The sequence below is a fragment of the Platalea leucorodia genome (assembly GCF_965183815.1).
Source record: "Platalea leucorodia genome assembly, chromosome: W".
NCBI classification, from domain to species: Eukaryota; Metazoa; Chordata; class Aves; order Pelecaniformes; family Threskiornithidae; genus Platalea; species Platalea leucorodia.
The window spans coordinates 13,450,777-13,460,811 of NC_138859.1; positions in this window are offsets into that span (position 1 = coordinate 13,450,777).

Sequence of the window (10,035 nt, forward strand, 5' to 3'; positions counted from 1 at the left end):
TTCGACTCCTCACTCACACACACACACACTCACCCTCGGGTGCTTTCTCTCCCCTCAGGCTCGACTCTAGGTTTCCCCGAAGCAGAGCCTCCGACATGACGTACGCCAGGCGAATTTATTGAGTGGTACAGCAGTGAAGAGCAGCTTGAGCTGGGTGCCTCCGGAGAGGGACCCTGAACAAAGAAATCCCTGGGCAATTATACCCTTACAGTCTGAGTTCCCCTCCCCTCATGTGATGGTTCGGTCCAATAGTAATATTTGGGTCTGGGGTCTTCTTGTTCCTTATTGGATCCTTTCCCTATCTCCAGGCAGGACATTCCTTTTCTTATCTTGAATAGTTGCAGCTTCTGCTGATGGTTGTGGCTACCTTATCTTCCTGGTTTGCACCGGTTTCAGGGCCTTCCTTCATGTAGCTAGGTAGGAATTCAGCATACAGTCAGCGTATCTAGGTGAAAGTTCACAGCTTGCAGTCTAAGGCTTCAACAGGCCTAACGCTATGTACTGGATTCTATTTGAGCTAGAAAGTGACTTCTACAACATTGTGAATGGTGTTTTTCAGAATGCGGCCATTGGAAGCATTGAAATTCAACTTGCAAGGACTCTTCATAGCAAGAAGAGTTCTCTTAAAAGGGTTTTTTGTGGGTTGTTATTTTGTTTTTTTAAGTAGCCCACTATAATCTTTAATCCTGCCAAACAGAGATTCACTGCTATAGATGCAAACCCCAGACACATTTGTATGCTTATTATGTAAGTAAGGAGAATAAAAAAAGAAGCGTAGTGCTATAGGCTAACTGTTATGTGAATGATGTTGGCATTACAAAAAAAGAAAGAAAGGAAAGCTGTTGTACTTCTCCTTTTACTGCCGGAGACCTCTGTTAAGGAGAATGAGATGAATGGCTGAGAAAATATCCCAAATAAACATACTGTGTAAAACTTCACTTTCACATAGGATCTTACTCTCTTTGGGCATGCTAACCTATTAACCTGGGACTTCTGGCATCAAATGGCAGCTTAACCCACCCCAGAGTGCTTCCCATGTTGACATATACTATGCACAAAGATTGCTTCTTGCCAATTAGCTCTACCCTGCACGAGCCCCTTTATTGCTTTCAAGTTTTTTTCTTTAAATTTGATTCTTCAGCCTGTGAAAGGCCCTGAAGGGCTGACTTCTGTGTTTCACTTGGGTGACCGAAACAGGATTTGTTTTAGAGGACTTCTTAACACATGGCTTGAGTAAGAGAATATTTCATCAATAGTTATGCTTTTTTTCCATTTCAGCATTCTTTTTCCAGTCTCTGTGGCTAAATCAGTGATAAAAGCTTTTACGACTGATTAGACCTGAGAGGTGAAGGCTAACTCAGCAGCATGCTTCACATAAAAAAGCGCTCTGAGTTGCAAGTCGGAAAGGCAACTTCTCTGGCACAGAGGCAATTTATGACATTTTAAAGGCCTAGAAAAACTGAGACAATAACTGTATTGGAGACTGAAGTGAACTTAACCGGGAATGAGTGGCAGAAGCACCCCACTGTGACTGGCCCAGAGGCTCCGTGCATCCTTGGCATAGACTACCTCAGCAGAGGGTATTTCAAGGACCCAAAAGGGTACCGGTGGGCTTTTGGTATAGCTGCCTTGGAGACGGAGGAAATTAAACAGCTGTCTACCCTGCTTGGTCTCTCGAAGGACCCTTCTATTGTGGGGTTGCTGAGGGTCAAAGGACAACAGGTACCAATCGCTACCACAATGGTGCACCGGTGGCAATATTGCACCAACCAAGACTCCCTGATTCCCATCCATAAGCTGATTTGTCGACTGGAGAGCCAAGGAGTGATCAGCAAGACTCGCTCACCTTTTAACAGTCCCATATGGCCAGTGCGATAGTCTAATGGAGAGTGGAGACTAACAGTAGACTATCGGGGCCTGAACGAAGTCACGCGGCCACTGAGCGCTGCCGTGCTGGACATGCTAGAACTTCAGTATGAACTGGAGTCAAAGGCAACCAAGTGGTATGCCACAATTGATATCACTAATGTGTTTTTCTCAATCCCTTTGGCAGCAGAGTGCAGGCCACAGAATAAAATGGCAAGATGGACGTCGTCAAATCCCAATGGATGTGATCAACAAAATAACAGCCATGTCCCCACCAACCAGCAAAAAGGAAACACAAGCTTCCTTGGGCATTGTGGGTTTTTGGAGAATGTATATTCCAAATTACGGTCTGATCGTAAGCCCTCTCTATCAAGTGACCCGGAAGAAGAACGATTTCAAATGGGGCCCTGAGCAACGAGAAGCCTTTGAACAAACTAAACGGGAGATAGTCCATGCAGTAGCCCTTGGGCCAGTCCGGGCAGGACAAGATGCAAAAAATGTGCTCTACACCGCAGCCAGGGAGAATGGCCCTACCTGAAGCCTCTGGCGGAAAGCACCAGGGGAGACTTGAGGTCGACCCCTAGGGTTTTGGAGTCAGGGATACAGAGGATCCGAGGCTGGCTATACTCCAACTGAGAAAGAGATATTAGCAGCATATGAAGGGGTTTGAGCTGCTTCGGAAGTGGTTGGTACTGAAGCACAGCTCCTCCTGGCACCCCAACTGCCAGTGCTGGGCTGGATGTTCAAAGGGAGAATCCCCTGTACACATCAAGCAACTGATGCTGCATGGAGTAAGTAAGTGGGTCACGCTGATCACACAACAGGCTCAAATAGGAAACCCCAGTCGCCCAGGAATCTTGGAAGTGATCATGAAGTGATCATGATCATATCGCCAGAGAAGGAGGTGGAACGTGCTGAGGAGGCCCCACTGTATAATAAACTGCCAGAAAATGAGAAGCAATATGCCCTGTTCAGTGATGGGTCCTGTCGTCTTGTGGGGAAGCATCGGAGGTGGAAAGCTGCTGTATGGAGTCCTATAGGACAAGTCCCAGTAACTGCTGAAGGGGAAGGTGAATCGAGTCAGTTTGCAGAGGTGAAAGCCATCCAGCTGGCTTTAGATATTGCTGAACAAGAAAAGTGGCCAATGCTCTATCTCTATACTGACTCATGGATGGTGGCAAATGCCCTGTGGGGGTGGTTACAGCAATGGAAGCAGAGCAACTGGCAGTGCAGAGGCAAACCCATCTGGGCTGCCGCATTGTGGCAAGATATTGCTGCCCGGGTAAAGAACCGGGTTGTAAAAGTACATGACGTAGATGCTCACGTACCCAAGAGTTGGGCCACATCAAAACAATCAGCAGGTGGATCAGGCTGCTAAGATTGAAGTGGCTCAGGTGGGTCTGGACAGGCAACATAAGGGTGAATTATTTCTAGCTCAGTTGGTAGAGCATGGGACTCTTAATCCCAGGGTTGTGGGTTCGTGCCCACGTTGGGCACCAAAAAGGACTGTCGTGGTTTAACCCCAGCCAGCAACTAAGCACCACACAGCTACTCACTCACTTCCCCCTCCCCGGTGGTATGAGGGAGAGAATCGGAAGAGTAAAAGTGAAAAAACTTGTGGGTTGAGATAAAGACAGTTTAATAGGTAAAGCAAACCTGTGCACGCAAGCAAAGGAAAACAAGGAATTCATTCACTGCTTCCCGTGGCAGGCAGGTGTTCAGCCATCTCCAGGAAAGCAGGGCTCCATCACGTGTAATGGTTACTTGGGAAGACAAACGCCATCACTCCAAACATCCCCCCCTTCCTTTGTCTTCCCCCAGCTTTATATGCTGAGCATGATGTCATACGGTATGGAATAGCCCTTTGGCCAGTCTGGGTCAGCTGTCCTGGCTGTGCTCCCTCCCAGCTTCTTGTGCACCTGGCAGAGCATGGGAAGCTGAAAAGTCCTTGACTAGTGTAAGCCCTACTTAGCCACAACTAAAACATCAGTGGGTTATATCAACATTATTCTCATCCTAAATGCAAAACACAGCATTATACCAGCTACTAGGAAGACTATTAACTCTATATCTCAGACAAAACCAGGACAGTATCCACAGTATCCATATTCTATACCATCTACGTCACGCCCAGGTCCTACCCTTTCCAATACATTCTCATTAATCACCACCACTTTTCCAGGCTTTTGAGATATACACACAGATATCATTCCCTTAGTCCATGGGCCATCCCTCTATAAATGTCCGTTGAGTTCATTCAGTCCATGACTTTGGGCTTCATCTGTCATAACAGTCCTTCAGGGCAGGACAGATGGTGTGTGGTGTTGGGTTGTTGCATGCTGAAGCCAGTTCTGGTTCCATCACTGCTGCACCTTGCTTGGTTTCCTCAAAGTTCATTCTTCATTAATCTGGGTGATTCTTACTGTAATACCGTTGATATGGCATATAGCCACCATAGAAGTGATGACATCCAGTATTATATAGCAACTAACATTATATAATTCAGTTCATTGGCTATTTTCACCCCAAATCAAATCCCCTTGAGGTACACATCGGACTTCCCCATCCTCCCGCATCACCCACCAAGTGCACCCAGGTCCTTGAGCAAAAGCAATCCCACGAATGGGTTTACCTCTGCCTGAGGCAGGAGTAACCCAGACTGTCTTCCCCAGCATATTTTTTATGTGCACTACGGGGACTTTATCCCTCTCTACGGTATGTAAAAGTCTTGATTGGGCAGGGCCAGCTCGATTGGCAGATCCCCTAGTGTTGACTAACCAGGTGGCCTTTGCAAAATGTGTATCCCAGTGTTTGAATGCCCCACCACCCATTGCTTTGACTGTAGTCTTTCACAGTCCATTGTATCGTTTGATTTTCCCGGAGGCTGGTGCATGATAGGGGATGTGATATACCCACTCAATGCCATGCTCCTTGGCCCAGCTGTCTATGAGGTTGTTTTGGATATAGATAGATATATGATATAGAACATCTTCCTTGAAGGGATACCTTTCCTTCATACCTGACAGGAGTCGCCTCCAGAGGCTGAGGACTTGTGCCCCTTTTCCAATCACTTTGTCAATGCCCCCTTCCCTCAAAAGGGATCCCAGCTGCTTGGCTTCCCTACCCTCTAATTCCAGGCTACTGGCCCCGTTATCCCAGCATCAGAGCAGCCAGGTGACAATGTGCTCGCCTCGATGACGACTGAAATCTTTTCACATCTCTCACAGCTCACTCAAGGATAGGGATCGGGTGGTTTCTGTCTCGTTTACGAGTTCTGCCTCTTCTTCCTCCTCTCCTTGTGATGGCCCTGCTTTTTCATCATCCCTTTCTAAAGTGAGCCGACTTCTGCTTCCAAGATTTCTTCTTGTGTATAGGGGCGACTGATACTGGCACAGGTTGGTTCTCTGGTTCAGCTGCAGTGCCTGTCGCCGGGGTTTGAGCAGATACAGTGCCTGTCGTGGGGGTTTGAGTAGCTACAGTGCCTGTCGTGGGGGTTTGAGTAGCCACAGTGCCTGTCACAGGGGTTTGGAGTAACCGCAGTGCCTGTCGCTGGGGTTTCAGTAGCCATAGTTCCTGTTGCGGGTGTTGGAGTAGCTGCAGTGCCTGTGGCAGGGGTTTGAGTAGCCACAGTATTCTTAAATAGTTGTTTAACCCTGAGCAAGACCTGACACACATTCAGGAGACATAGCAATAGGAACATGCTGCTTTAAACATCCCAAGGATGTTCAAAGTTCTCAAAAGCTATTGTAATCAGCCTGGAGAAGAAGGGGAAGATGGAGGAAGGTGTCTCTCCCAAAGGTTGGCTCTCCGAGGAGAAAAAGTAAAAAGTGTAATTATTAATAATTTCCGATAGAAGGCTCCCGAAGTACAGAGGTGGCAGCAATGCTGAGTACAAATATGAGATTGATCTCATGACCAATAATTTTTTCATACCATAAGCCGGTGTTGTTACACAGTACAGCAAAGCGATGACCTTAATCCATTTCCCAGAGATGATAAACAGCACATAAATACTGATAAACAGCATATATAGCAAATGAGGTGTTACATAACACAACTCTGAGAACAAATAAAACAACTCTGAGAGCAAATGAATCAACATTGTGACCAGCGATTACTAAACTAATATAATGAATGCTTATAACAAATTTGTCTTAACACGCTCTGGTCAGATCTGTCATTATCTCAACCCTTCGAGCCCCACGTTGGGTGCCAAAAAGGACTGTCATGGTTTAACCCCAGCTGGCAACTAAGCACCACACAGCCGCTTGCTCACCTTCCCCCTGCCCCGGTGGGATGGGGGAGAATCAGGGAAAAAAAAGTAAAACCCATGGGTTGAGATAAAGACAGTTTAATAGGACAGCAGAGGAAGAGGAAATAATAATAATGATAAAAGAATATACAAAACAAGTGATGCGCTATGCAATTGCTCACCACCCGCTGACCGATGCTCAGCCCATCCCCGAGCAGAAGTCACTGCCCCCCGGCCAACTCCCCTCAGTTTATATACTGAGCATGATGTCATATGGTATGGAATAGCCCTTTGGCCAGTTTGGGTCAGCCCCCCGGCTGTGCCCCCACCCAGCTTCTTGTGCACCTGGCAGAGCATGGGAAGCTGAAAAGTCCTTGACTAGTGTAAGCACTACTTAGCCACAACTAAAACATCAGTGTGTTATCAACATTATTCTCATACTAAATCCAAAACTCAGCACTATACCAGCTACTAGGAAGAAAATTAACTCTGTCCCAGCCGAAACCAGGACACCATCTTGCACTGCCTCATTAGAACAGTCACTGTCAGCATTTTTGTTTGTTTATTTATTTATTTATTTATTTATTACCTTTTGGCATACATAGAATTTGGACACGTGAAATTTAAGATTTCACATCTACAAGCTCCACCTTTGATGATAGGAAAAGGCTGAAATAAACAGCATATTTCAAATGCAAGAGACGGAAATAGAGAATTAATTAGGATACTTCAGTGAGTTTTAACTATTTTGCAAAATATTTTAGTTACATTTCACATCTTGCATTGTGCCAACAGGGTCAAGACATGAGGCATTGTAAGTCTACGTTCCTTCTATTACCAGTGAAATGCATCTGTCTATGAACAGAGTATGGCATGTTTTCAACAGCCTGTCACAATAATGCACTCATTAATATGCATGTGTAGGTTTATAACAGTTAAATAATTATGAGATATTCAAATGGTTACTCTCTTTCTGTAATTCACAAGTGAAGACTAATCAAAGCTTTGCTTTCTGTTTTTCAAGTATAAAGCTCTGCTCTGGAATGTTGTTTTAGTAGGCAATAATTTGATGAAAATATGAAGGTGGATGGAGGGGAAGGGAATCCTTTGCTTATTCTCTGCTGTTTGTCTGAAGCTGTGCAACCACTTCAGCTTTAAAGTGCCTTCTCCTGTTTTGTTATCTGACTCTGAAGAGTTTTGATGACTCTGAAATGTGTTGCATTTAAAAAACAAAACAAAAAGACACACTGAAGTATCCAAGTGTCCTTCCCTCTTCTTGGTTCAGGTGCTTCCCCTGGTGAGTATGCTTGCCAGAAACCAGTGCCAGCAGAGCTTCTTGTGGTCTGCAGAGAAAGCTTACTCCTAATCTTTTGGGACAACTTGTCTTTCCTAAGTACTAATCCTCCTCCCTGTTCTCTTGACTGGGGAATGTGATGAACATACCTCTTCTTACACTTGCAAGTCACGTATAAGTGTGTGGGGATAGAAATGCAGAGGTGCACCTTTAGCGAGATGGGTTGATGTTCATGGTGGTATCTCCTGAGATACCTGCTTGGTGTCTGGTCCACTACTTTGAAGACTGAGTAGAAGTCGGCAGGAGCCTGCCCTCTCCTCCTGAGCAGCAGCTCCTGGAAGAATGCACCACCTGCAAGGGAACCGAGTGGGAGAAGTTTGTTTACTCACATTTATCACTCACCCAGAAAATGAATAATCTCTAATGCTCATCCCACATCGTCTCTCTTGTGTCATCCCTCCTGCCTCTGTGGTTTCGTGGCTGCCTTGCCCTGTGAGGCAGGATGAGCCAGCAGTTGACCAGCTTACTTGTCCAGTCACACCTAAGGATGGGAGCTGCATAAAGTGGGATCTCACGTCGACCTGGGTGGGGGTTAGCTTGAGGTAATTGAATCTTAGTGTGTGAGCCCCTCTCTGTTTTAAATAATGAGTCTGCAAACATCAACATAAATAGGAGCCGCTTCCACTCTCATAGTTCAAAGCATTTTCACAGTGTTTATAACTGCTAATGAACAATGTTTCGGAGATAGCAGAACCCAGGCTCCCAGGATTTGGACATTTTGGGCTATGAGATGCTCAAGCTTGTGTATTATAAACAAGGTTTAGAAACTACTCTGCATAGTTGTGCTTTGGACTGTAGCAAGCTTTAGAAGAAAAGGTCTAATTGTGCCTGGATTTATTTTATAAATTGGGACTGTTTCAGCAGTTTGTGTGGCCTTCCATTCAGCTGTTTGTTTAAGCCAAGCCAAAAGCCACTTATCTAAAGATGATTTATTCTCACTCTTGAGCTGATAGAACCAGGTTGGTTGGAAAGGCAAATGCTGAATTGTAGGGTTCAGTCCGAGCCCCCATCTTTGGTCAAAACCATAAGGGGATCATGAAGGACTAGCCATAACATCATTCTGGAAGGTACTTACAGGGCTCTTGTACACTGATTGTAAGACACTTTTTTAAAATAAACACCAGTAGTATATGATTGACTCAGATTTGAAGTTCCTATCTACCTGGTATGCCAAAGCAAAACCCTGCAGCTCAACATCTCTGAAATCAAAACCTTAATTCAAATATTATAATTTGGATCAGCTTCTGACTTTCTGGTTTTGGCAGTGTAAGCAAAATGGAGGCAAGTGTGTTTCTTTATGTAGTTCAGAAAAATAGATGTTATTTATTTACTTAGCATATAGTTTGTAGTAAAAGGCAACAGCTGAATATTCTTAGCTAGAGATGTGAAAGTATAACTTGAGGCAGCGTATCTATCTGACTGTCAAAATTGTGTTTCTGAAGAGGAAGAAAGTTTTAATGATATTTTAAGATGGTTTATTTTCTTAGATTAAAATAACCAAAAGATTTTGTATTCAAAAACTCAGTTTTATCCTTTCTGGATGCTTTTAACATCTTTTAACTGTGTTAAACTTCACTTAATGCAGAGCCTGACCATTAGCATGGTTCAGGGAGCAGAGTAAATGAGGCTGAAGGTGTAGTTTTGACCCATCCAAGAGCTGTGCTGGCTAGCTGAGGAACAGCAGGTCGTATGGTGGGGTGGGATAGCACTGCCGAGACCCTTGCACTGGGGAGCTGCCGCGGCATGCGGCTCATGCAGGTGCTCACTGTGCGGGGCTGTTTCCCCCCGGGGCACCCGCTTGCCCAGCACGGATGGCCTTCTTCAGCACCTGCACAGTTGAACACAATAGTAAAAACAGGGGGAGACCCAAATGACTAAGAGGCAAACCTAAAAAAAAGAAGTCTGCTTCCTCAATGAGAATTATTTTGAATGAGTTAATACCAAGGGGGTTAAAGAACCGTTGTATATTTTGAATTTGGGCTGTCAAAGCAAATATTTCAGCAGTTGGTCAGAAGTGGATATTGAGTGGCATGCTGTGAAGAACATACAGTTCTGTCATGGAAAAAACTTGTCAAGGGATGGGGAACTGAGAGGAGGAATAAACAGCCAGTTTTCAGCCTCACAAGGGCCTAGCTTAAGTTTCTGTCGAGCAAAAATGGGAGAAAAAGGGTGCATGAAGCACAGAGTTATTTAGGACAGTTTGTAGCTGGAAAGACTTGGATGTATGGCACAAACATGCTGTTGGAGCCGTGTGAGAATAGGTTAGGTTCATTTGGAAACTCAAGGTGGTGTGTGTTGGAAGGAAAAGGTTAACTACACAAGCATGACTGAACTGTAACTTATCTCTAATACTTTATCTGCAACCTTTCCCTGCTAAGTCTCGAAAAAAAGTGCCCCTGCCCCTACTCTGGTCTGTGTGTCATCCTACTTTATGTGTTTCTGTCTGTCTGCTTACAAAAAGGAGTTGCAGGTGAGCGGCCTTCCTATTCGAAGGCATCACTAGTGCAAGAATAAATATATCCAGAAGCTCTCCCGTGAATAATGGTACGTTGCTCTGGAGATA